This window comes from Mobula hypostoma, chromosome 1, assembly GCF_963921235.1.
Source record: "Mobula hypostoma chromosome 1, sMobHyp1.1, whole genome shotgun sequence".
In the NCBI taxonomy this organism is placed as follows: Eukaryota; Metazoa; Chordata; class Chondrichthyes; order Myliobatiformes; family Myliobatidae; genus Mobula; species Mobula hypostoma.
In genome coordinates, this window is record NC_086097.1 from 71,339,777 (window position 1) to 71,361,930 (window position 22,154).

At 39.3% G+C, this 22,154-nt stretch overlaps 1 long non-coding RNA gene across 1 annotated transcript in view; it reads right to left on the bottom strand.

The window, feature by feature from the left end:
* Nucleotides 1–12,321, bottom strand: part of LOC134347938 (uncharacterized) — a 60,164-nt gene extending 47,843 nt beyond the window's left edge. Inside the window, exon 1 of the long non-coding RNA XR_010018303.1 lies at nucleotides 12,196–12,321. This is a non-coding gene — a long non-coding RNA (uncharacterized LOC134347938). The remainder of the gene's footprint in view (nucleotides 1–12,195) is intronic.
* Nucleotides 12,322–22,154: the final 9,833 nt, after the last annotated feature.

Consider the following 22,154-nt stretch of genomic DNA (forward strand, 5'->3'; position numbering starts at 1 on the left):
ACAAGCAGCACAAAGAAACATGCAAAAACAATGGTGCAGTGATGAGTCATAATTTTTATAGTCTTGTTTAATAATGAGGTGTGAAACATGTTTTCCAAATATTGTAGTTCTGCTGTTGTCTGTATGTGATTATAATATTTATGCTAACAGTACAAAATAATATGAAAACAACCAACATCTAAGGATACAAGCCTTGATATTCCTTGTTGTTTATGAAGTTTCTTAGCAAAGATTGCTGAGCCAACTTGATGTGGCAGCTTGCATATTTGGACAGAAGCGGTTCTTGCTGTAATTTCACCCTGAAATGGTTGTACCAACTTTCCCGAATGTTTTACCTTTTCCGTGTATTCCACCGACTGAGTCCCTACAGGTCTCATTTAAGAGGATTAAAATAAAGTACGGAAATTAGGTACATCAGTTATTGAGATCTTGTGTTTGCAGTGCATTGCAGAATGCGTTTTAAGACTGGCATGCTGACTGGATCCACTGGAACTAATAGGAATATGTACAGGTCCTTCCTGAGGCTACATTCCCGTCAACTGTCCATAACCTGGAACAGCTCACAAGTTGGAAATCCAACTGTGAGTCAAGTTTCCAGGAGGGAGAAGACGCCAGTAGCCCCACTGCAGCCCACAAGTTCACACTACCAGTCTAAGAAAAACTCACTCGTATGCAGGGGTTGTAGATGAATTGGGTATTTGTAACCTGCGATAGACCTCTAATGTTTGAGTCTTACAATTAAGGGAAGGTCTCCTAAGTCATATGTACCTTTACTTATTTTTCAGTCTTGCAGTACTTCTTAGTTCCGCACTCAGCCCCCTCTCCCCTGGTTATCAGTATTCTCCTCCCATCACTGTTGTGCTCTTCACTCCAACCCCTTGGAACTTAACACATCATTCCATGGGTGCTGTGTCCCTCACTGACCCAACACAATCTGTCACCTGCACACACTTAAACACTCCTCTCCAGATATGCTAGTATTGAAACTTCGTATCATTCCGATGAAAGCACACTTGATACGGACAGGAATTACGTGCAATTTCTGAAGGTCGGCAGCCATTGTAAGGGCAATTTCTTCATGTGCAGTCCTGACAGTTCATGGACAGTGTGATCAAGGGGCACCCAGGAGGCTCCCATAAACTGAGGTACAGGGTTTTATGTCATCATCTCAAATTCTTCTTGCATCTTATGGGTGACAAATAGTGATTATATACCCCTGTTACTGAATGCCAAAGTAAAAGTCAAAGTAAATTTATTTTAAAGTACGTAGATGTCACCATACACTACCTTGAGATTCTTTTCCGTGCAGGCATTTACAGGCAAGTAAAGAAATGCAGTAGAATTTATGAAAAACTATACATAAACGAAGACTGAGAAGCAAACTTCAAAATGAGTCAAATTGTGCAAATAAAAAAAGCTAATACTGAGATCATGGGTTGTAGAGTTCTTGAAAGTGAGTCTATAGGCTGTGTCATTTTGGTGTTGGGATGAGTGAAGTTATCCTCACCAGGTCAGAAGCTTGACAGTTGTAGGGTAATAACTGTTCCTGAACCTGGCGGTGTAGAATTTAAGGCTCTTCCTTTATCTTCTGCCTGGTGGTAGTAGCAAGAGGAGAGCATAGCCTGAATGGTGGAGTTCCTGGACTACATACATCCTGGCCTCTTTCTTCCATTTCAGGACAAAATCTTCATGAAAAAGGCAGTCAGAAGGAAAGTGGGGGGTGGGATGGGGGGGAGGTGATACTGAGGAACAGGAAACATTACTTCAGCTTGCAACTGTTGTCAATATTTCTTCGTCTTACACTTTCAGATTCTAGCTTAGTGACTGGCGCCAATGGGAAGTTCAAGCCAGGGATTCTCCCAGCATTGGTGGCCATGAGCCCAGAGAGTTCAGAGTCCAGTTTGCAAGAGGAAGAGCTTACATCCTAAAACTGGAATGAGTGCAGTGAAGATTTTGGCTTGACTGCATAGATAAAAGAATTTTTTTTAGAGGTTTCCATGCAGTCCTACTGACCACACCAGCTGTTCCCAGTGAATCTCTGTTCGATGTCAGAGAGGTCGGAACGTTTCTGCTCCTTGGTGGAGGTGGTCTTTGAATGGGGCATTGAGGCTATGATGTTAGCCCAATAAGAGTGCCTTTATAAGCATCATGTAAAGCCCCACAGATATGAATTCACCTTTGAGAAGAGCTAAAAATGCTGTGATTTAGCTCTGGGTATCAGTATGTTCCTTAGAGCACTGTGGAAACTTCCAGACCTTAGAAACAGAGCCAGCAGCGTGTGAAGGCTCCTCATCTTAACAGTGGCATATGCTCTGTTTGGATCAATGGCATACACGGCTGCCAGCCCCTCACCTGAACAATATCCGATTGATTGCAGGAATATGGCAGGTGCGCATCTGCGTTTGCCGTAGTCTTGCAATGCGTTTGCTAACTTTTGTTCAACAGACAGAAACAACATTGCCATAGGCTCCTCTGTAGTGGTCCATGATGGGATGCCAGCCAGTTGACAGGCACCAAGCAGGATAGACATTTTGTAGCGGGCTTTCGAGTGCACACATTTTTCGTCATTGTGGGCCTGGATTGTGGTGCCCACACTATAAGTGTGTACTGTGGCTAACACGGCTCGGTAAAAGTATTTAATTCTGCTCTTCCACTGCTGTTCTCGCTCTGCACATACGTAATGTCACCTGAATAGACAACTGAGGCAGGCCATTTAAGTAGCACACAGCTGGATCCTCAACGGCCTGAGATCACCAAAACTGCTCTCCATAATCATCCAAAGTCCCCTCATTTGACGTTTTGTGAAATTTTCATGACTCAACAACCGAACACCATTGGACATGGAACATAGAAGGCAGGTATTAGCGATTTGCACATGGGCAACAGCACAAAAAGACAGGAAATTGAACTACTGAAATTGAGAAGGAACAGTTACATCCCATCTCTGCTTTTGAAGTTGTGTTTGGATATTGGAACCACAGTGTATAAACATAATGGAAAACTGACAGGCTTTTACAAAAATTAAAATCATAAAAAGATGTGATTCATTAATTACATTTTTCTGAAATGGTTGCTTCACCCAAGAGCCTGTGAGTAGTGTTGCCTTGTTTGAATATAAACACCCTGTCATGGCAGTCATTGATAACTTTCCTTATAGAAAAGAGCACAGCAGATCACTGAATGGGCTAACATGTCAGTACTTCCTTGGAATGAGCCTGTTGTTTAAAAGTTGCATTGACTGCAGTACAGCAGGCTGGGCTGTTCGTGCTGTGGATCTAGGTTGCATGAGTGCCTAGTGCAGCAATCAAGGGATCTTCTAACACTTCCAGACTGATGCGCAGTTTTCCTGAGACAGAATAGCGACAAAAAAATTTGTATTTCTTCTTGAATGAATGCTGTCAGGCTGGTCCTATCTATTAATCTTTTACAACCCCCTCAACTCTTATTCCTCCAGCATAAGTACCACCTCAAGTGGAATCCCATTTCAGAAGCATACAGTGCAGTTCCTAGATTCTACTCCAGTAGCAGGCTTGCAACAGAATTCTCATCAAAGGCAGTGCAGAACCTTCGATAAGAGTTCTGTTTGAAGTCTGTTACTGGAGGAAAGATATTCTGGAGTGTTACTGTAAAAAGTATTTTCAAAGACTTGATGTCAGTTTAGTGCCAGAAGGAATGGAACAGCTCACCAATTACCCACCCACCTTTCCCACTGTCCGTCACCTGCCCAATCTGTGGAAGAGTTTGTGGTTCTCATTATGGCCTCATTAGCCAGTCATATCCCACACAAATGGAATGGAAGCCATTCATCTACAATCCCAAGGGAATGCCTCAACGGAAGAAGATTATTTATTTACTGCACTTTAAAATATCTGCAAAGTTTTCCGCATTTTTCTAACTTACCTTGTAAGCACATTTGCAGTTTGTTGAAGTACATCAGCATTTTTGGTGTGAAAAGCCTGCAATTCATTATTAGTGACAAGAAATGTATTAACTAATTTAAAAATTGGAAACAGATCTATTCGATTCAACAACCTCACCAACCTTCAGAAAAAAAATGTCATTGTGTATATGAAATCCTAAACTACATTAATAGAACTCAGAATACAACATAAGCCACAAACATAGGTATATCTATATTTAAAAATAATGTTGGAAAATGACCCATGGAAAGATACAAAATCTCTCTGATATCTATGTGCATTTAAAATGCCATTGGCACAATGTGAGTTGAGGAAATTATTCCCTTCCCCAAGAAACCAAATAGGGATGTGTTCCTAATTATAATGGTACGTTATAATTATGCCCACTATGTAGCCCAGACAGTGCATACAACTGATTTATAACAATTAATAGTGTCTGAAATAAATAATAGGGGGAAATTTGCCCAAATGATTGCACACTAGTATCATGCACACATTAACTTAAAATCTAAATACATGATATCCTACAAGAATTGCATTTGAAAGCTGGTACAATTCCTGAGAAAATGGTGCATCTGAAAATTTTCAGTAAATTTTGCCATTTTTTGAAATTACATTAATCTAAAAAACATTGGATGGAAGAATTAGGAACAGAAAAGGACACAAGGTTCTAGGAGCAAGAGTACGCTATCTGCAAGCCTACCTATGATTGAAAATGAGCGTAGCTGATTTGTCACATGCCTCAAATCCTCTCCTATCCCTTGTCCACATGGTCTTCAAACTCACTGATGTTTCAACAATATGTTTACCTCCCCTTTAAATACCACAACTAGTCTTGTCTCATAATACTCTAGATAGAGAATAGCAGAGATTCACCAAGGAAAAAATTTTGCAGACCCCAACAATAAATGACAAGTCTCCTTGTCTGAAAACTATGTTTTCCTGTATGAGACTCTCCTTCTCATGGAAATATTTCAACATTTACCTTTTTATGTCCTCTTAGGAATCTACCGTCTTAATAAGACCAGCTAAATTATATGATCTAACATTTTTAGCTGCATCTCATGAGACAAACCTCACATCTGAGGAATTAACCACATAAATCTCATATGGAGTACTTCCATATTGTTATATTCTTTCTTAAATAAGGGGAACAAAATTGTACAAAGTATACCAGGTGCCACCTCACTAACTCCCAAAGCAATTGTAACAATACTTACCTATTTTTAAACTCCAAATTCCCCAGCCTAAAAGGCAAATATGAAAAAATGACATTTGCCTTTTTAATTACTTGCTTGTCCTGCCTGCAAACTTTTTGTGTTTGATGAACAAGTGCATCTAAATCCCTCTGAATCATTCACAACTCCCAAGGAATTTCTGAATTTCATGAAACATCATGCAAAACTGTCATAATGATGTTTATAATCTAAAGGTCGAAGTTAGAGGTGAGAAATTCAATATTAGCATAGTGATAATTGAAAAGTGGAAATGGGATTAAGAATTGTATGATATGTGCTGTGACTGATGAAAAATAAGTATTGGGACACCTGGATTAATTTATAAACTACAAATAAAATAGGATTGTCATACAAATCACTTCCAAACAAACAGTGACATTATAAGTAGCATTTATTTATAATTTATGATATATTGCTGAAGGATTACATTTGTTACAGTACTGTTAACATTCAATTAGCCAGTCTGCATTAATTATCACAAGCCTTTGATATTGCCCATCATCTGTGGTAGTTTCCACCATAATAAAAAGCGTTACTGTCTATAACATCATCTGGCTCCATTGTGCTTAGTGTATGCAAAACATCAGCATCATGTACCACTCTGTTTCTTATACAGAGTACTATGGGCAAGACTGAATCTATTGGACACAAAATTACTTGACTCAAATCTTCATGTAGGACATGGCCATTAGATTTCAAGTCAAGCTTTTACCAGTTGAAACCTATTCTATTATCTTTCAGATTATTGAAACTCAATTTGATCCATGTGCTTTTGGAAAGATTCAGTCAAACATTGCCCCAAAATGATAGTCAGGAAAATGTCTAATTTCTGGCTGAATTGTTTTCCTTTATCCCTGTTTAAATTAGCACTACTACTGTGCTCATTAATGCCTTCGACTCTTAAATGCTCTTGAAAAATTACCTGGCAAATCACTTAGTTGTACCTTAATCCCTGCTTGCAAGTGAAAAGAAATAAACTGGTCTATCTGTTCAGTAGTGATATAGGCTTTGTTTTCAGACATGGCAAGTTGCTCTTAGCCCAGTAGAGTTTAACAAGACCCCCCTTGTAAACACTAGGAAATTGGTGTCTCATTTGGGAGAAGTGTCCAACAGACCAGTTAAGCAACAGCCTGACTTGCTATCCTTACAGTAGTGGTCTGCAGACTCCATAATCTGCAGCCCTTTGTTCCTCCCACCTCTGAGCCATTATCTTCCATTTCTCCCTCCCTTACCTGATTCGATCTGCCAAACAACCACTCCTCATTTGGATCCACCTATCACATGCTGGATGACTGGAAAATTGCAAATATTACACTGCTATTAAAGAAGGGTGGGAGGCAGCAGAAAGGAAACTATAGATCTGTTAGCCTGACATCAGTGGTTGGGAATTTGTTGGAATCGATTGTTAGGGATGAGATTACGGAGTACCTGGAGGCACATGACAAGATAGGCCAAAGCCAGCATAGTTTCCTAAAAGGAAAATCCTGTCTAACAAACCTACTGCAATTCTTTGAGGAAATTACAAGCAAGGTAGACAAAGGAGATGTAGTAGACATGGTGTATTTGGATTTTCAGAAGGCCTTTGACAAGGTACCGCACATGAGGCCGCTTAGAAAGATAAGAGCCCATGGAATTACGGGGAAGTTACTAGCATGGGTGGAGCATTGGCTGGTTGGCCAAAAACAGAGAGTGGGAATAAAGGGATCCTATTCTGGCTGGCTGCTGGTTACCACTGGAGTTCCACAGGGGACAGTGTTGGGACCACTGCTTTTTACGATGTATGTCAATGATTTGGACTACGGTATTAATGGATTTGTGGCTAAATTTGCCGATGATACAAAGATAGGTGGAGGAGCGGGTAGTGTTGAGGAAACAGAGAGCCTGCAGAGAGACTTAGATAGTTTAGGGGAATGGGCAAAGAAGTGGCAAATGAAATACAATGTTGGAAAGTGTATGGTCATGTACTTTGCTGGAAGAAATAAATGGGCAGACTATTATTTAGATGGGGAGAGAATTCAAAATGAAGAGATGCAAAGGGTCTTGGGAGTCCTTGTGCAAGATGCCCTCCAGGTTGAGTCAGTTGTGAAGAAGGCAAACGCAATGTTGGCATTCATTTCCAGAGGTATAGAATATAAGAGCAGGGATGTGATGTTGAGGCTCTATAAAGCACTCGTGAGACCACACGTGAAGTATTGTGTGCAGTTTTGGTCTCCTTATTGTAGAAAGGATATACTGACATTGGAGAGGGTTCAGAGAAGATTCACAAGAATGACTCCAGGAATAAAAGGGTTACAGTATGAAGAACATCTGGCAGCTCTTGGGCTGTATTCCCTGGAGTTCAGGAGAATGAGGGGGGATCTCATAAAAAACATTCTGAAGGCTAAAAGGCCTGAATAGATTAGATATGGCAAAGTTATTTCCCATGGTAGGAGATTCTAGGACAAAAGGGCACGACTTCAGGATTGAAGGACGTCCTTTTAGAACTGAGACGCAGAGAAATTACTTTAGTCAGACGGTGGTAAATCTGTGGAATTTGTTGTCACGAGTGGCTGTGGAGGCCAAGTCATTGGGTGTATTTAAGACAGAGTTAGATAGGTTCTTGATTAGTCAGGGTATCAAAGGGTATAGGGTGAAAGCAGGGGAGTGGGGATGACAAGAATTGGATCAGCCCATGACTGAATGGTGGAGCAGACTCGATGGGCTGAATGGCCTACTTCTGCTCTTATATCTTATGCCAACTCTTATCCCATATCCTGCTCTCCCTCTCCTCCTCACACCGATTATCTTCCTTGACTATTTCATCCAGATGAAAGGTGTCGACCCAAAACATCCAACGTCCAGTTCCCTCCACAGATATTGCTTAACCCTCCAACTTCCTTCAACAGCTCTTTTTTTTCCAGCATCTGTAGCCTCTTGTTAATCTACTTCTGTCTGTGAGGTACAATCCTGTAAGAATGATTATGTCAAGCTGCTGCCTCATTAGAAGTAAGAAATCGAAGCAGGAATAGGCATTTGTCCTCTGGAGCCGACTCTCTCATTCAATAAGATCATGGTTGAAGCTTTGCTTCAGCACCATTTTCTTGCACTAACTTTGTATCGCTTGATTCCCTTAAGGCTATTTCAGTTTCTAACTTGAATAAAACAAATGACTTCGATTCCACATCTCCCTTAGGAGATTTCTTCTCATCGCTAACCTAAATGACCAACCCCTTATTTTGACACTGTGGTCACTGGTTCCAGACAAGCCAGAAATGGAAACAACAACTTCCATCTATAGTGTCATGCCCTGGAACAATTCTGTACTTTTCAATCACATCATCTCTCATTCTTCTAAACACAAGTAAACAGGCTTAGTCTGTTTGATATCTCCTCACAGGACAAATACACTCTCTTCTGTCATCTACAGAATCAATCTGATCAACCTTCATTGCATTTCTCTTTTTTAAAAATGTATGCCTCTGTAGTGTTGGAGATGAGATGTGCCCATTGTATTCTGCATGTATTTCTACCAGGCCCTTTCCCATTTGAAACAAGATGTCTCTTTCAATCAAATCTTCCTGCAACACATGCATTGCATTGAAGTGAAGCAATCTTTGTCTCTTGAAAAACATCCCTCAGCATCTTGCAGCAATCAAGTCTGATGTCAGTCCAGTTCAGCTAAAATGTACTGGGTATCTCGAACCTGAGTTGCTAACTTCATTCAACTTCACTTGCCCCATCACTGAACTGTTCCCACAACTTATGGACTCACTTTGAAGGACTCATCATCCCATGTTTTTGATACTTATCGCTTATTTATTTACTATTATTGTTATTATCATTATTTCTCTTTTGTATTTGCACAGTTTGCTGTTTTTTACACCGTGGTTGGTTGTCCAGCTTGTTGGGTACGGTATTTCATTGATTGTGTTATGGTTCTTGGATTCACTGAGAATGCCCGCAGAGAAATGAATCTCAGGGTTGTATATGGTGACATATATGTGTACTTTGATAGTAAATTTACATTGAACTTTGAACTGTGGCGTTCTTACTAAACCAGGTATCATTGGATACACAGCCAAGCTAGCAGCTGCAAGACTAATATTTTCTCTCTGAATTCTGTAAGATATTTTATAATGTCAATGAAAATGACATTAGGCATTGACTGTGCACTGAAAATTAATTGTAAAAGACTGAAGTCAAAGAATGCATCAACAGAAAATGTACACATTTGTATTTAAATTAAATATCTCAGTGCCGTAACATTTTGATCACTCGGCTATTGTTGACTCTATAGAACTATATGGCTGCAGTCTGAATATTTGACTCCACTCTTCCTCTTCCTGGACAACCACATAAAGCCGTAAGACATGGGAGTGGAATGAGGCCATTTGGCCCTTCAAGTCTGTTCCTCCATCCCATCATGTTTGATTTATTTATTCCTCTCAATCTCACTCTCCTGCCTTCATCAACATAAAGTCCTTGCACAACATGCACCTTCAAGTTGTTACACCTGGCCATCAGAAAGAGTAGCCTGGGATGGTTGACTATGGAGTTTATGAGGGAGAGTGGGAAGTAAAAAAACAAAAACTGGAAATACTGGAAAAGCTCAGCAGTTTAGGCAGCATCTGTGGAAAGAGAGACAGTCAACGCTTCAGATTTGTGACATTCCCAAGATATTAACTGTTTTTCTTTCTACAGAAGCTGCCTGATCTGATGAGGTTTTTCAGCATTGGCTGTTTTTATTAACTGGGTCCTGATATGTTCCTTTTACTTCATTGTCTCACTTATCTGCATAATTAGAGCAGGTCTGTGCTAACAACCATCAGACACCTGAATGGGGGTAATTAACAGGTCTCTGCTCCTGCAGAAGAGAGACAAGGTCATTCAGCTTCAGTTATTTATCACATACATTGAAACATAACAGAGAAATGTGTCATTTGCGTTAACAACCAACACAACGTAACGATGAGCTGGGGAGATCCCACAAGTGTAACCACACATTCTGGCACCAACATAGCATGCCCACAATATTCAGGAGAACAACAGAAACAACAGCAACAACAGAACATAAATGCCTACACAACAACAGGATAACAAGCACTCCCTCCCTCCCACTCACACACACAGACAATCATCCAACCCCAGGACAGGCTGCCTCTGGCTCTCCAGCTTCCAGTGGACTTGCATCACAGACATTGGCCTCCGAATTCCTCAGTGGACTAGCAGACTCACAGATCCAGGTCTTGTCATGTCGTGCCATGCCCCTGCCCAGATGGCAAAATGACCCAGACAAGAGCAGCATCTCTCTACTTGATCAAGAGAGCAGTAGAGCAGTCTGCTCACATAGTCTTCTCCATTCCTTGTGATCGGGTAACTGCTGAGAGGTGCATACCTTTGCTCCTGATCGTTGCAAGGTGCTCATGGGTTCATCTGCTAATGGGAGACTACTCTCTGCTCAGTGAAGACTTCAAGCTGACCCTTACTGTGTCACTGAGAGGTATTTGCATACTGACCAGGTATACAGGTGTACCTAATAAAGTGGCCACTGTGTACATATTTACTGTCGTTTCCAATTTGATATCACCACCACCACCACCACTGCAATTGCTGAACTTAGGTCAGTAATATGTCACAGAATGCCCTGAGCTGCCTTATTCAACATTACCCTACCACCCCAGCTATCAATCTGGCATAACTTTACTAATGAGAACTCATTGTTTCCTATTGTTCAGTTCAGTTCCTTAACTATTCCCACAGAGTCTCCAAATCTCCAGAGCGTTGATTTGATCAACTAGTCTTTCATGTATAACTTTATTGAATAGTTTTTGAATGTCTAGGCACATCACCTCACACAGTTTCCCAAAGTCCATTGGGATATCACTTCTACTATTGATCAGACAGAATCCTTCCCATCTGAATTCAACATGACTGCTGTTTAACAGACTATTACTGTGTGAATAATGCTCAGATTTACTCTTATGACCATTTCAATGTCTAACATGGAAAGCGAGCAAGACTGATTGGTCGGTAGTTTGAAAGTGACCACCAGACTGGTTTGCAGAGGGTATAATCTACTGGTACTTGCTCAGTTTTCCAGCGATCTGTAAGTAATGGTTATTGGCATCTCACAAATCTTTTCTCGATTAAGATGCTGGAGAATTGAATGCAATGTCACATTCATTAGTCATTGAAAAATTTACACCTCCCTCAAAGTATATTTCTAGGAACAGCAGCAAAAAGATGCAGTCACTCAGCTGTTTCAACCCAATTAAGATAATAAAGGAGCAAGGACAAAAAATGGCTGCAGAGAAAGATTAAAATGGCAAATATAATCAAATCTAAAGATTGGAAACTGAAAACTTGTCAGGTGAACAAAGGCAAAAAACCACAGTTCTGTTATTTCAGGATAACGTTTACTAACAATAATCTAAATTTAAGCCATACTGTACTTATTGGATAAAATCTAGTCATTCTTCTGCCTTTTATTCTTCAATGAATTTAGCTTCCTAAATCAAAGTGGTTTGTTCTTAATTTCAGTCCTTTACAAGGATTAAATGAGTTTGTTGTCTATTTCAAAATTCTAAACATCTCCATAGTTAAAAGCAACTTGTTTGATTTGATTTTCCATCAGATTTTTGTCTACCCTGCAGAAGGAGAGTTTGATCAACATGTTCTGAAGCTATGGAAATCTGAACCTATTAATGCAGCAAAAACGATGCTGTGGCCACTTTAGATATGAGCAGCATAATCTATCTTTTCAGGATATTTACTTGTTTAAATGTTGTATGTCTTCTACAAAGTCAGTTTGGCATAGAATCTGAGTAGTTACATACACATTCAACAGAATTTCATGCTTTCAGATTTTAGTACATATTTTTAGAATTATATGTATAATTATACTTTGTTAGTCAATATATTATCTACTAATAATTACGCAAGAACTTATGTGAATAACAGCACTATTAGTCCTAATAATAGATGAAACACAGCACAAATAGATGACACACTTTGTTTTCTCCTCTGGAGTAAGATAGTTGCACAATCCCTTTTCCTACCTGCCATCTTGAGATTACAGCAGATTAATTTAAGGAACAATCATGAAAACAGCACTGGGAAGCAACATCTTCCTATTAACAATAAGATTCATTAAACCTCGTGAAATTCAACCAGCCACAGCTAGACATACGACGATTCATATAACTAGTCAGACAACCCATTTCTTTGTATAAAATTATAACCCTTCCAGATTCACAGCTAAATTGGCTAAGAGGCAATGTTACCTAGCAACATGCAATGTGCTCTATGACCTTTTATCCAATCTGAACTCACAGATGTCCTCATAGAGCTAATAAACATACATCACCCAGCTCCTCCCATCTCTATTCTCCTGCCTCGCTGTGCCATATAGAGTCGCATCTAAACAGTGTATCATCCATGAACTTAAAGAGAAAGAAAATGTATGAGTCTCTGTAAACACTATTTGCTAAGAATGTAGATGAACCAATTAAACAAGTTTAAATATGCTTTAACAGTTTAGAGTTCGTTGTTGAACATAAAGATAATAGAAATCAAATTAGTCTGTGCTGTAAGTCAATAGTGCTATATGCATTTCCGGTGTTTCTAATTGGCAATATCTGGTCAAAAATAACACAAAAGATTGTAATGAAGTTCACAGTTGTATAAATATTGATTCACAAGGAAATAATGCCTAGTTAACTCAATTCATCAAGACATGATGTCTTTCATTTCTACATAATTATATGAAGCAAAATAATCTAATAAAATCAAACATTTGATGATGTAAGAGCTGAGATGCTAATGGAACTTATAGCAATGATGCTGATCGTCAAAGAATTATCACTCACTTTTTCAGAATTATAAAGATCATCCTGACCACACAGTATATAGTCAGACTGGATTTTACAAAAGGGCAAAATAATTTCCTTGGGGCCACATTTTGAAAATTCCTACTCAAAAAGGGTGGAAATGAATAACATAATAGAGACTAACCTGCAGCTCTAATTAATCACCGGTCAGCAATTAGAAGAGGCATAATATGCTATGTTTGTATCCATACAGCTAGCTATTGGTAGATTCAGAGGTAGCTCTTCTCTCCCTTTGAGCCTTGCATAACTCACAGTGTGTGGAACTGAGTGATAAACAGGTTGGTTTCAATTAAGACAACACAGTACTCCCTCAATTCCAAATACTGCCCAATTTCAGCAAAATGTGAAATTATGAGCAACAGTAGGCACATACTAGTTATAATCTATTATTTCATAAAATTACAACAAATTGTCTGTATGGAAATAAGTCACTGGGGCTCCTCTTGGTGCTTTGCACAGCCCAAGATCTTCCCTGTGTTGCCTCATTAGAAGACTTCATAATTTTAAAGACCATTGTGTGGTCACTGTTCACTTTTCTCTTTTCTGGAATAATGGACCTCAGCCTTTCATATTAATTATATCTTCTACTGTCTGGTATAATCATTGTCAATCTTTCTGTAGTGTTGCCACTTTTCTTTTGTAATTTCTGGGACTGTAACTGTGCGCAATGACCAGGCAATCTCAATATGTGTCAATTGCAAAGTCTATAATCTCATGATTTTCATTCATGTTTAAGATGGATACTTCCTACTCAAACCTTCTTATTCTTTGACTATGTTGACCTTTACACCTTGGAGCTAATCCAGTACAAACAGAGCCAATATAAACACACAGACTGCATGGTCCTTTCCAATGATACCCTTACTCACAGAGAATAGCAAGCAGCTGAAATAGCTGCCTTAACAGGACTTTACAGATTCCAACCCCGTATCTCTTTAGGCAAGGTGTAAGCTCATTCCACAAGGAACTTTATGAACTGACGCAAACTCATTTTCAGCTGGCTTCAAAATCTCACCCAGAATGGCTATGTTTCTGTGAAGGTTCAACTTCTGACTGCTAAGTTAGCTTTTCCTCATCTTTCCTGCAGGTTCATCTCAGCAAGTTCCTGAAAAGGATGAAGAGTCACTCCAGGACATACATCTCTTCTGGGTACCATTATGGCAAATACTCCTCCATGTTGGATAGATGTTATCTATAATCAGTACACACATTTTCAAAGGCAGAGACAGTTGTAGTGTTGGCTGAATGAGACAAACATTTGATTCATCTCGTCATAGAGGTCTATGAGGCAAATGCTAGAAAATGGAATTGACCCAGGGAGTACTTAATGACTGACATCATATGGTGAGCTGACAGGGCTAATTCTCTGCTCTGTAACTCTGTGCAGTCTGAAATTGGCATTGAAAGTATTCCATGTGCCTGAGGATCAAATTCTTATGGTCAGCCTACATCTTCCTTACTATAAATAGTGTGATTTCTGGAGTGAATTTAGGAGTGAATCAACTTTAGGGATTTAATTGATTATGTTGAAGACATTTCTCCACATTTCAGCCCAAAAAGAAATCCATTATTTTGAGATTTTGCCCCTTAGTTCTAGAGTCTTTGTCCAGGAAAAACATCCTCACTTATACCTCCCCTTTCAGTCCTTCCAAGAATATTGTATATTTCAATATCAGACTAACAGGTCAATGAGTGAGTGAACATGAACACAATCTGAGACTGGTCTCCATTCCCCTTAAACTTCCTCACCTTTGAATCAAGACCTTGCTGTTTGAAGTCTGGCTGATAGACTGCGTGCAACAGTGACACAATGTTAAAATAAATTCACACAAAGACAACTTCTGTTCTACAGTATGAAGTGTAGGACAAGGAATAGCAGGACAGTCCTTGCAGTGAGATATCTGAGTGTTGTTCTGCTGTTAGAGTCAGGAGCTCAGATGCTTTGATATTGATATTTTGTGCACTAAGTAAGACTGGGCTAGGGATGGCCAGTTCAAGGAACCCTTCTTTTGGAGGTGCACACAGGACAAGAAATGTTATCTTCAGCTGAGCATGACCATGAAGAATGAACTAATCCAGTGCTATTGTGACTCACCATGTGGAATTAGTGAACTCCATGTAGTGATCTATGGTCAAGGTGTTCATGTACTGTAAATCATCCTTCAGTGCTGATGTTGATGCTTGATCCATTTGGTATTGGGAGTGCAAGTCACATTGATTGCACAGCCAACATCAAAGCCCTGAAACAGATGCTCTCTTCCAAGCTCTGACTTGAGGAGAGTTTACCATGCGAACAGAGAAAAAGATTCAATGAAGTGGCCAAAGCCTACTTGAAGAAATGTCACCTTCCCATGGAATTTCTGGCCCAGGACCACTCTAAATGAAGAAGGAGCATCTATGATATTTTGAGAACCTTGAGGCCATGGAACAGAGAGGTACACAAAGGTCCTGCCTAAGTGGGAGCGGGTTTGGACCACTCACCCATCCTGTCACCCACTACCTACCTCATCTGCAGAAGACTTTGTTGTTCCCACATTAGCTTTGTGGGTTTTGCAGTGGCTCATGAAGCCAGAGTGAAAGCAATTCATCTGCAGTCCTGAGGCAGAAGTAATTTCCTAATTTATGTTGTTCCCATTCTTAAAGATTAGGATCACATTTGCTATTCTCTAAACAACAGGAATTCTGCAGATGCTGGAAATTCAAGCAACATACATCAAAGTTGCTGGTGAACGCAGCAGGCCAGGCAGCATCTATAGGAAGAGGCGCAGTCGACGTTTCAGGCCGAGACCCTTCGTCAGGACTATTCTCTTTGCTATTCTCTGTTCATTTCAAAATTCACTGAATTTTGGAAGTTGATGATCAGAACATTAATTAACAACATTGTCACTACTTTCAAAAGTTCGGAATGTAGATCATCAAGTCCTTGGGATTTTCAGCTTTCACGGTCATTAACTTCTCCAGTAGTAGTTTTTTTTGTAATCTACTCTAATTTCTTTTACTTGATCACTTGCATCGAATACTAGATTCACTAGTTGCTTCTTTTGTGCCTTCATTTTCCTACTTCCCTTTTTAAATTCCTCCATCTTAGTCTGTAACAACCCACATTTACTTTCACCGGTCTTCTTCATTCTGGTTATCTATTGAACCTCTTGCAGTTTTTTTTTCTGCTAGTTTATTCTCATAATCCATTTTCCCTATCCTTCATAGATCTCTTGGTCATCCTTTGTTGAATTCTAACGTGTACAAACCTCAAACCTGTTACTTTTGTATGATATCTTTGTCTTGGACTTAACACCAGCTAACTTTTGTTATCTACAGATGAATCATTTTTCCTATGGTCTTTGTTGAAAATCATGTATTGTTTTCCAAATGCCACCCATTGCCTGTCCATTCTCATATCCTTTGGTTGAGTTGCCAGTCTACCCCAGCCAACTTATACCTAAACCCTTCATAGTGTCCTTTGTTTAGTTTGAATCAGATTGATCTGCATGACTTTTATTTTAATGTGAAATTCTATCTTATTCTGGTCATTCAGCAGAGGAACTGGCAAAGGTGAGATTTTAATTAGAGCATATGGACAGGAAAGGTTTACTGAATGCAGACAAATGAAACCAGTTCAGGAAGGCACTTTGGATGGCATGGATGAATTAGACCAAAGGGCCTGTGTCTGTGATGTATAATTCTGTAACTCTAGGACCTCTCTCCAACTAGTTTATTAATTATTAATCACAATTTTCTTATTACACAGCTTGAGGTTTAAAACAGCCTGTTCTCTCACCAGTTACTCAATTACTGGTCTACAAATCCATATCACATACTTTACAGACTTCATTCCCTACATTGTTGGACGTAATTTAATTCACCCCAGTCTATATGGAAATTGAAGTCCCTTAAGATTACCATACCCTCTGCCCGTACATCTCATTTCTCTACTTAAAACCGTACCTTTTTTACTGCTATTACTCAGAGGCCTATGAACAACTCCCATTACTAATTTATTCCCTCTGCTGCTTCATGGCTCCATTCAAACTGATCCTAATTCTACACCACAATCTGCCAAGCAAGCAGTCTTTCTACTACCTAGCATCATCCATCATTAGCATTGCTGTACCATCTCCTTGTCCTTTTTACCTATCCTGCATAAATGTGGAATGCCCTCCAAGATTTAGTCCCCGGCTCTGGTTACCCTGCAGCCAAATAGTTTACAGCTATTTACCACTATTTGTATTGTTAACTTGTCTACCATTTTGCAGATGCAGCAGATCAGTATAAATGTTGCCTTTAAAAACGTCCTTCACAAATGTTCCATGCTCTAAGGCTATTTTCTGCTATCATTCATTGTTTCCAGTACTTGTTCCTCATTTGTTTCTTCAAACTGTGGTTTATCATCAGTTTTATTTTGCATGTTACATAGTGATTTTTCACTATATAAACAGCCACCGGTGATTTGATTGGAAGTTTTAGGGACTGAAATTGGTGGTGGTTGAGGTTGGTGAAGCAGGTAGGAAGTGACAAGGAGAAGGAAGAAGAGGGCCCTACATAGGATGGAATATCCACCGGGGATAATAAAGGACCACTTCATCAGCATTAAAGGAGGAATCATTCAGATGATTATTGTATGTGGTATCCTAACTTCATATGCAAAGCTGACTAAAATTTTGGTGAACATGGAGGAATATTGATTTATCAGTTGAGGGAAAACAACAAGCAGCATCAGGAAAGTGCACCTTTGCCTGCATTTGTTTTGGTTGCTTGAGACTTTAGTGGGGTTGAAGTCAATGTAGAAGGGTCTCAAGCCCAGCTCTTTTCACCAGTAAAGCATTAAGTTGCCTCCTCAAGTGAGTCTGTATTGACATCAAAATTGTGATGGATGAATCTGCCAATGTTGGTTGTAAGGATGATCGCTGTTGCTTGATTAATCTGTGGGACAGTTTCATTAATCCACCAATATTCATAGCAAGGATTTTGCAAGGTCAAATGTTCACTTGAAGGTGACTGCATGCCAGCATTAGGTTGATGCTTGATGGTCTCCATTTAGTTTCATTCTTATTGCATTTCAATGGAATTATTTTCATACAATTGACTTGTTTGATAATTTATTTCAAAGAAGAGTTAAGAGTCAACTACAATATTTAGAATTACTAATGCATGTGTTTATAGTACTCACAAAAAAACTTCTATTTTAGCTTGGTTACATTATTTGATTGCATTTACTTGGTTACATTCTTGGTTTTAAATAGTTGGTGGTGCTTTAACTTGGCAGTATTACCTTGGGGCAGCATGGTAGTGTCACACTGAAATACTTGTAAAGACCAACTGCAGAAGTATTGAGGCCATGATCACCCAGTGCCAGCTGCAGTGGCTGGGGCACATGATAAGGATGCCCCCATGTCGGCTACACCGCAGAGTGTTATACGGCCAGCTACATCATGGTCGACACTCAGCTGGAAGGCCGAAGAAGTGCTATAAGGATCAGATGAGGAATGCTTTAAGGAAGTGCAAGATTAGACCCGACGACCTGGGGGATGTTGCTGCTGACTGTACCTCTTGGCAACAGCTGTGTAGGGACAGGGTTCATATTCTGGAGATGGAAAAAACAACCAGAAGACAGCAGAAGAAAGCCAGGAGATATGCAGCCATGGTTGCCACCGCTACCACATATACATGTCCCACCTGCAATAGAGCTTGTGGGTCCAGGATAGGACTGTATAGTCATCAAAGATCTCACCGTTAAAGGAGTGGACATCATCATCGGATTTTGATGGATGACTGAAGAAGAAGAAGAGTGGTTGTGTAATGCTAACATGGGTTCATTTCCCGCTGCTGTCTGTAAGGAGCTTATACGCTCTCCCTGTAACCCTGGAGGGGTTTTTCCTCCCAGTGTTTCGTTTTCATCCCATATTCCAAAGACATACAGGTTAGTAGATGTGACTGGGCAGTATGTGCTCATTGGCCCAGAAGGGCCTGTTACTCTGCTGTGTCCCTAAACAAACAAAAAGGACCATTAACTATTTGAACTAAAATAAAATCAAAATAACCATAAACAATAACATTCAACATTTTTGTAACTTACCAATTAATGAATTAATTAATACACAGTTCTTTTGTCCCTAATTATTGCTCTTGGAGCCCTTTTAATTGGTTCACGGTACAGCAGAAATATGCCTGCTTTGAACAGAATGGCAATAGAAACGGGTTTTATCAAACAAACAGAAGAGATTTTAGAGCACTACAGAGATAGCAACTTAAGTCTTGCCTCAAGAAATTGGCTTCATAGACTGTCAAAGTTGCAAATTTGTATGGTCACAGAATTAAATCTTTTTCGACATCCACTACACCTGAAGGGATAGTCTATGAATCAATGCCACTGACTGACATGGAGGCTCCAGGACATTTACGTTCTCTGCCATTTCATTAATCAATGAGTGACTTTGTTCTAACACCACTTATGGAAGATATTAACTGCAGAACCAATGTCTTTCCCACTTAGGTAAATGTCTCTGTAGCCTCCAGGTAGATATTTAACCAACTATGACCAGTTTTGAAGCACAATATCTGTGGACTAATATATAATAAAAGGCTTCAAGTTTCATGGAAGGTGTATTCCATAATTGATTTTATGTATTTTCCAGAATCACATGGTAAGTTCAGAGGGACGGATTTTTTGGTCAAAATCATTTTGTGTAACAGAAACTTACGTATGCGTATTTCTATTGCTTCATCCATCCAAGGTACTTCATGGAGGTCCAATTAAATGGCTTCTGCCACCAAAGATATGATATTTGCAAAGGTGACCATAAGGTTGTTTGAGGTGGGTGTTAAAAATGAAAGAGAGTTAGAGAGGTGGGCAGCTTTAGAAAATTTCAGACCTTATCAACTGAAAATATGTTCTGCAGTGTTCAAAATCTTTAGTAGCTAAAACTACATTGATTTTTACCCAAAATATGAAAAAAACACTATACAAGTACAGGGATTCAGATTACATTTAATGAAGAATAAGCTCTTCTTTAACTGAAACAGTTTTAAATTAAATTTTATTAAATTATTTGGAATGAAAATAGACCAGAAGACCAGAAAACAGAAATAGACTATTTGGTCCATCAAGTCTGTTCTGCTATTCAATCATGGCTTGTTTATTTCCATCTAACCCCCATTCTCCTGACTTCCCCCTGTAACCTTTAACACCCATGCTAACCAAGAACCTATCAACCTCCATTTAAATATACTCAATGACTTAGATATTTAAATATACCCAATGACTTCCACAGATTCACCACTCGCTGGCGAAAGAATTTTTTTCCTCATCTCTGTTCTAAATGAAGAACCTTCTATTCTGAGGCTGTGCCCTCTGCTCCAAGATTATCCGACTTCTGGAAATATCCTCCCCACATCCACTTTATCTAGGCCTTCCAATATTCAATATGTTTCAATTGAATCTCCCCTTATTCTTCTAAGACCCAGGAAATACAAGTCCAGAGCCATTAAACACTCCTTGTGCATAAACCCTTTCATTCCCCAAATCATTCCGGTGGACCTCCTCTGGACACTCGTCAAAGCCAGTACATCCTTCCTTTGCTAGGGGGGCCCAATTCAAATGCAGTCTAACCAATTCCTTATTATACCTCAGCAATTATATTCTAAGTCTCTCAAATTAATGAATACTAACATTGAATTTGTTTTACTTATCACCCATGCAATCTGCTAGTTAACGTTCAGAAATTCCTCCACTAAGACTCCCGTGCCACTTTGCACCTCTGATTTCTAAATTTTCTCCCTCTTTAGAAAACAGTCCACGCTCTTATTCCTTCTAACAAAGTGCATGACCATACACATCCCTACACTGTATTTCATCTGCCCCCTCTTTGCTCATTCGCCTAATCTGTCCAAGTCCTTCTGCAGATTCCTTTCTTCCTCAGCACTAGCTGTCCCTCCTCCTATCTCTGTATCATCTATATACTTGTTCACAAAACTATCAACAGTGTTATCTCAAACAACAGGAATTCTGCAGATGCTGGAAATTCAAGCAACATACATCAAAGTTGCTGGTGAACGCAGCAGGCCAAGCAGCATCTATAGGAAGAGGCGCAGTCATTAGCACATAACACGAGAAGTAGTGGACCCAGCACAACATCTGTGGAACACTGCAAGTCACTGACAGCCAACAAGAAAAGCCCCCCCTTTATTTCTGTTCCTTGCTTTCTGCCAGTCAGCCAATCATCTCTCTATGTTAGTATTTCTCCTATAATACCATAGGTTTTTATTCATGTGTGGCACCTTTTCAAAAGTCTTCTGAAAATCGAAATAAACATCCATTGATTCTCCTTTGTCTGTCCTGCCTGTTATTTCCTCAAAGAATTCCAACGGGTTAATCAGAATGAAGTGCAAAATTCTGGATATATTGGACTCTGAACTCATGAGCAAGACAAATGTAGCCACAGCTGTAATCAATAAAAATGATAAAGCAATGAATGAAAATTTTAAAAATGCTCCAATCATTCACAGTATTGTTGCGATTGATCCATCTGACTTTCTAGTCAATGGTGACTCCTGGAGTGTTGACCTTGGGAGATATGTCATTGAAAATTTGAATGGAGGAAAATATGCCTACACAATCTTTTAATTGGGAAGGTCATTGCTGAGAAACAAGCTGCACTTATATTAATAGCTACTTATAGTCCCATCCTTGGATGTTGTCCATATCTTTTGCTTCACTATCTTGGAATTGTCAATGGAGCTGAACAATCTGTAAACAATTTGACTGAGGTTTTAAAAGGATCATTACTCAAAGTAATTCAAATTCAAGATTTGAAGATTTGATGAAGTTAAACAAATTTTTGCAGGAATTTACTAAATCGTATACTGAAAGAAAAACAGAATAAGTGATATAACTTCTATTTCCAAAAGTTGGATAAATTCATATCTTGGCTATAGGACTAGTTTCCAGAATCCCAAACAAATGACAAATTCAGAGGCAAAAACATGAAATCAACACCAGCCAAAAAAAAACACAGCAATTAAAATCCATTAAACAAATACTTTTGGAATTGAAATGTAGTCTTGATAATGGCTTCAGTTACCATGGAACCACTGGTTTGGTGTAAGAGCCTTTTTGGTCCAACTGCCCTTAA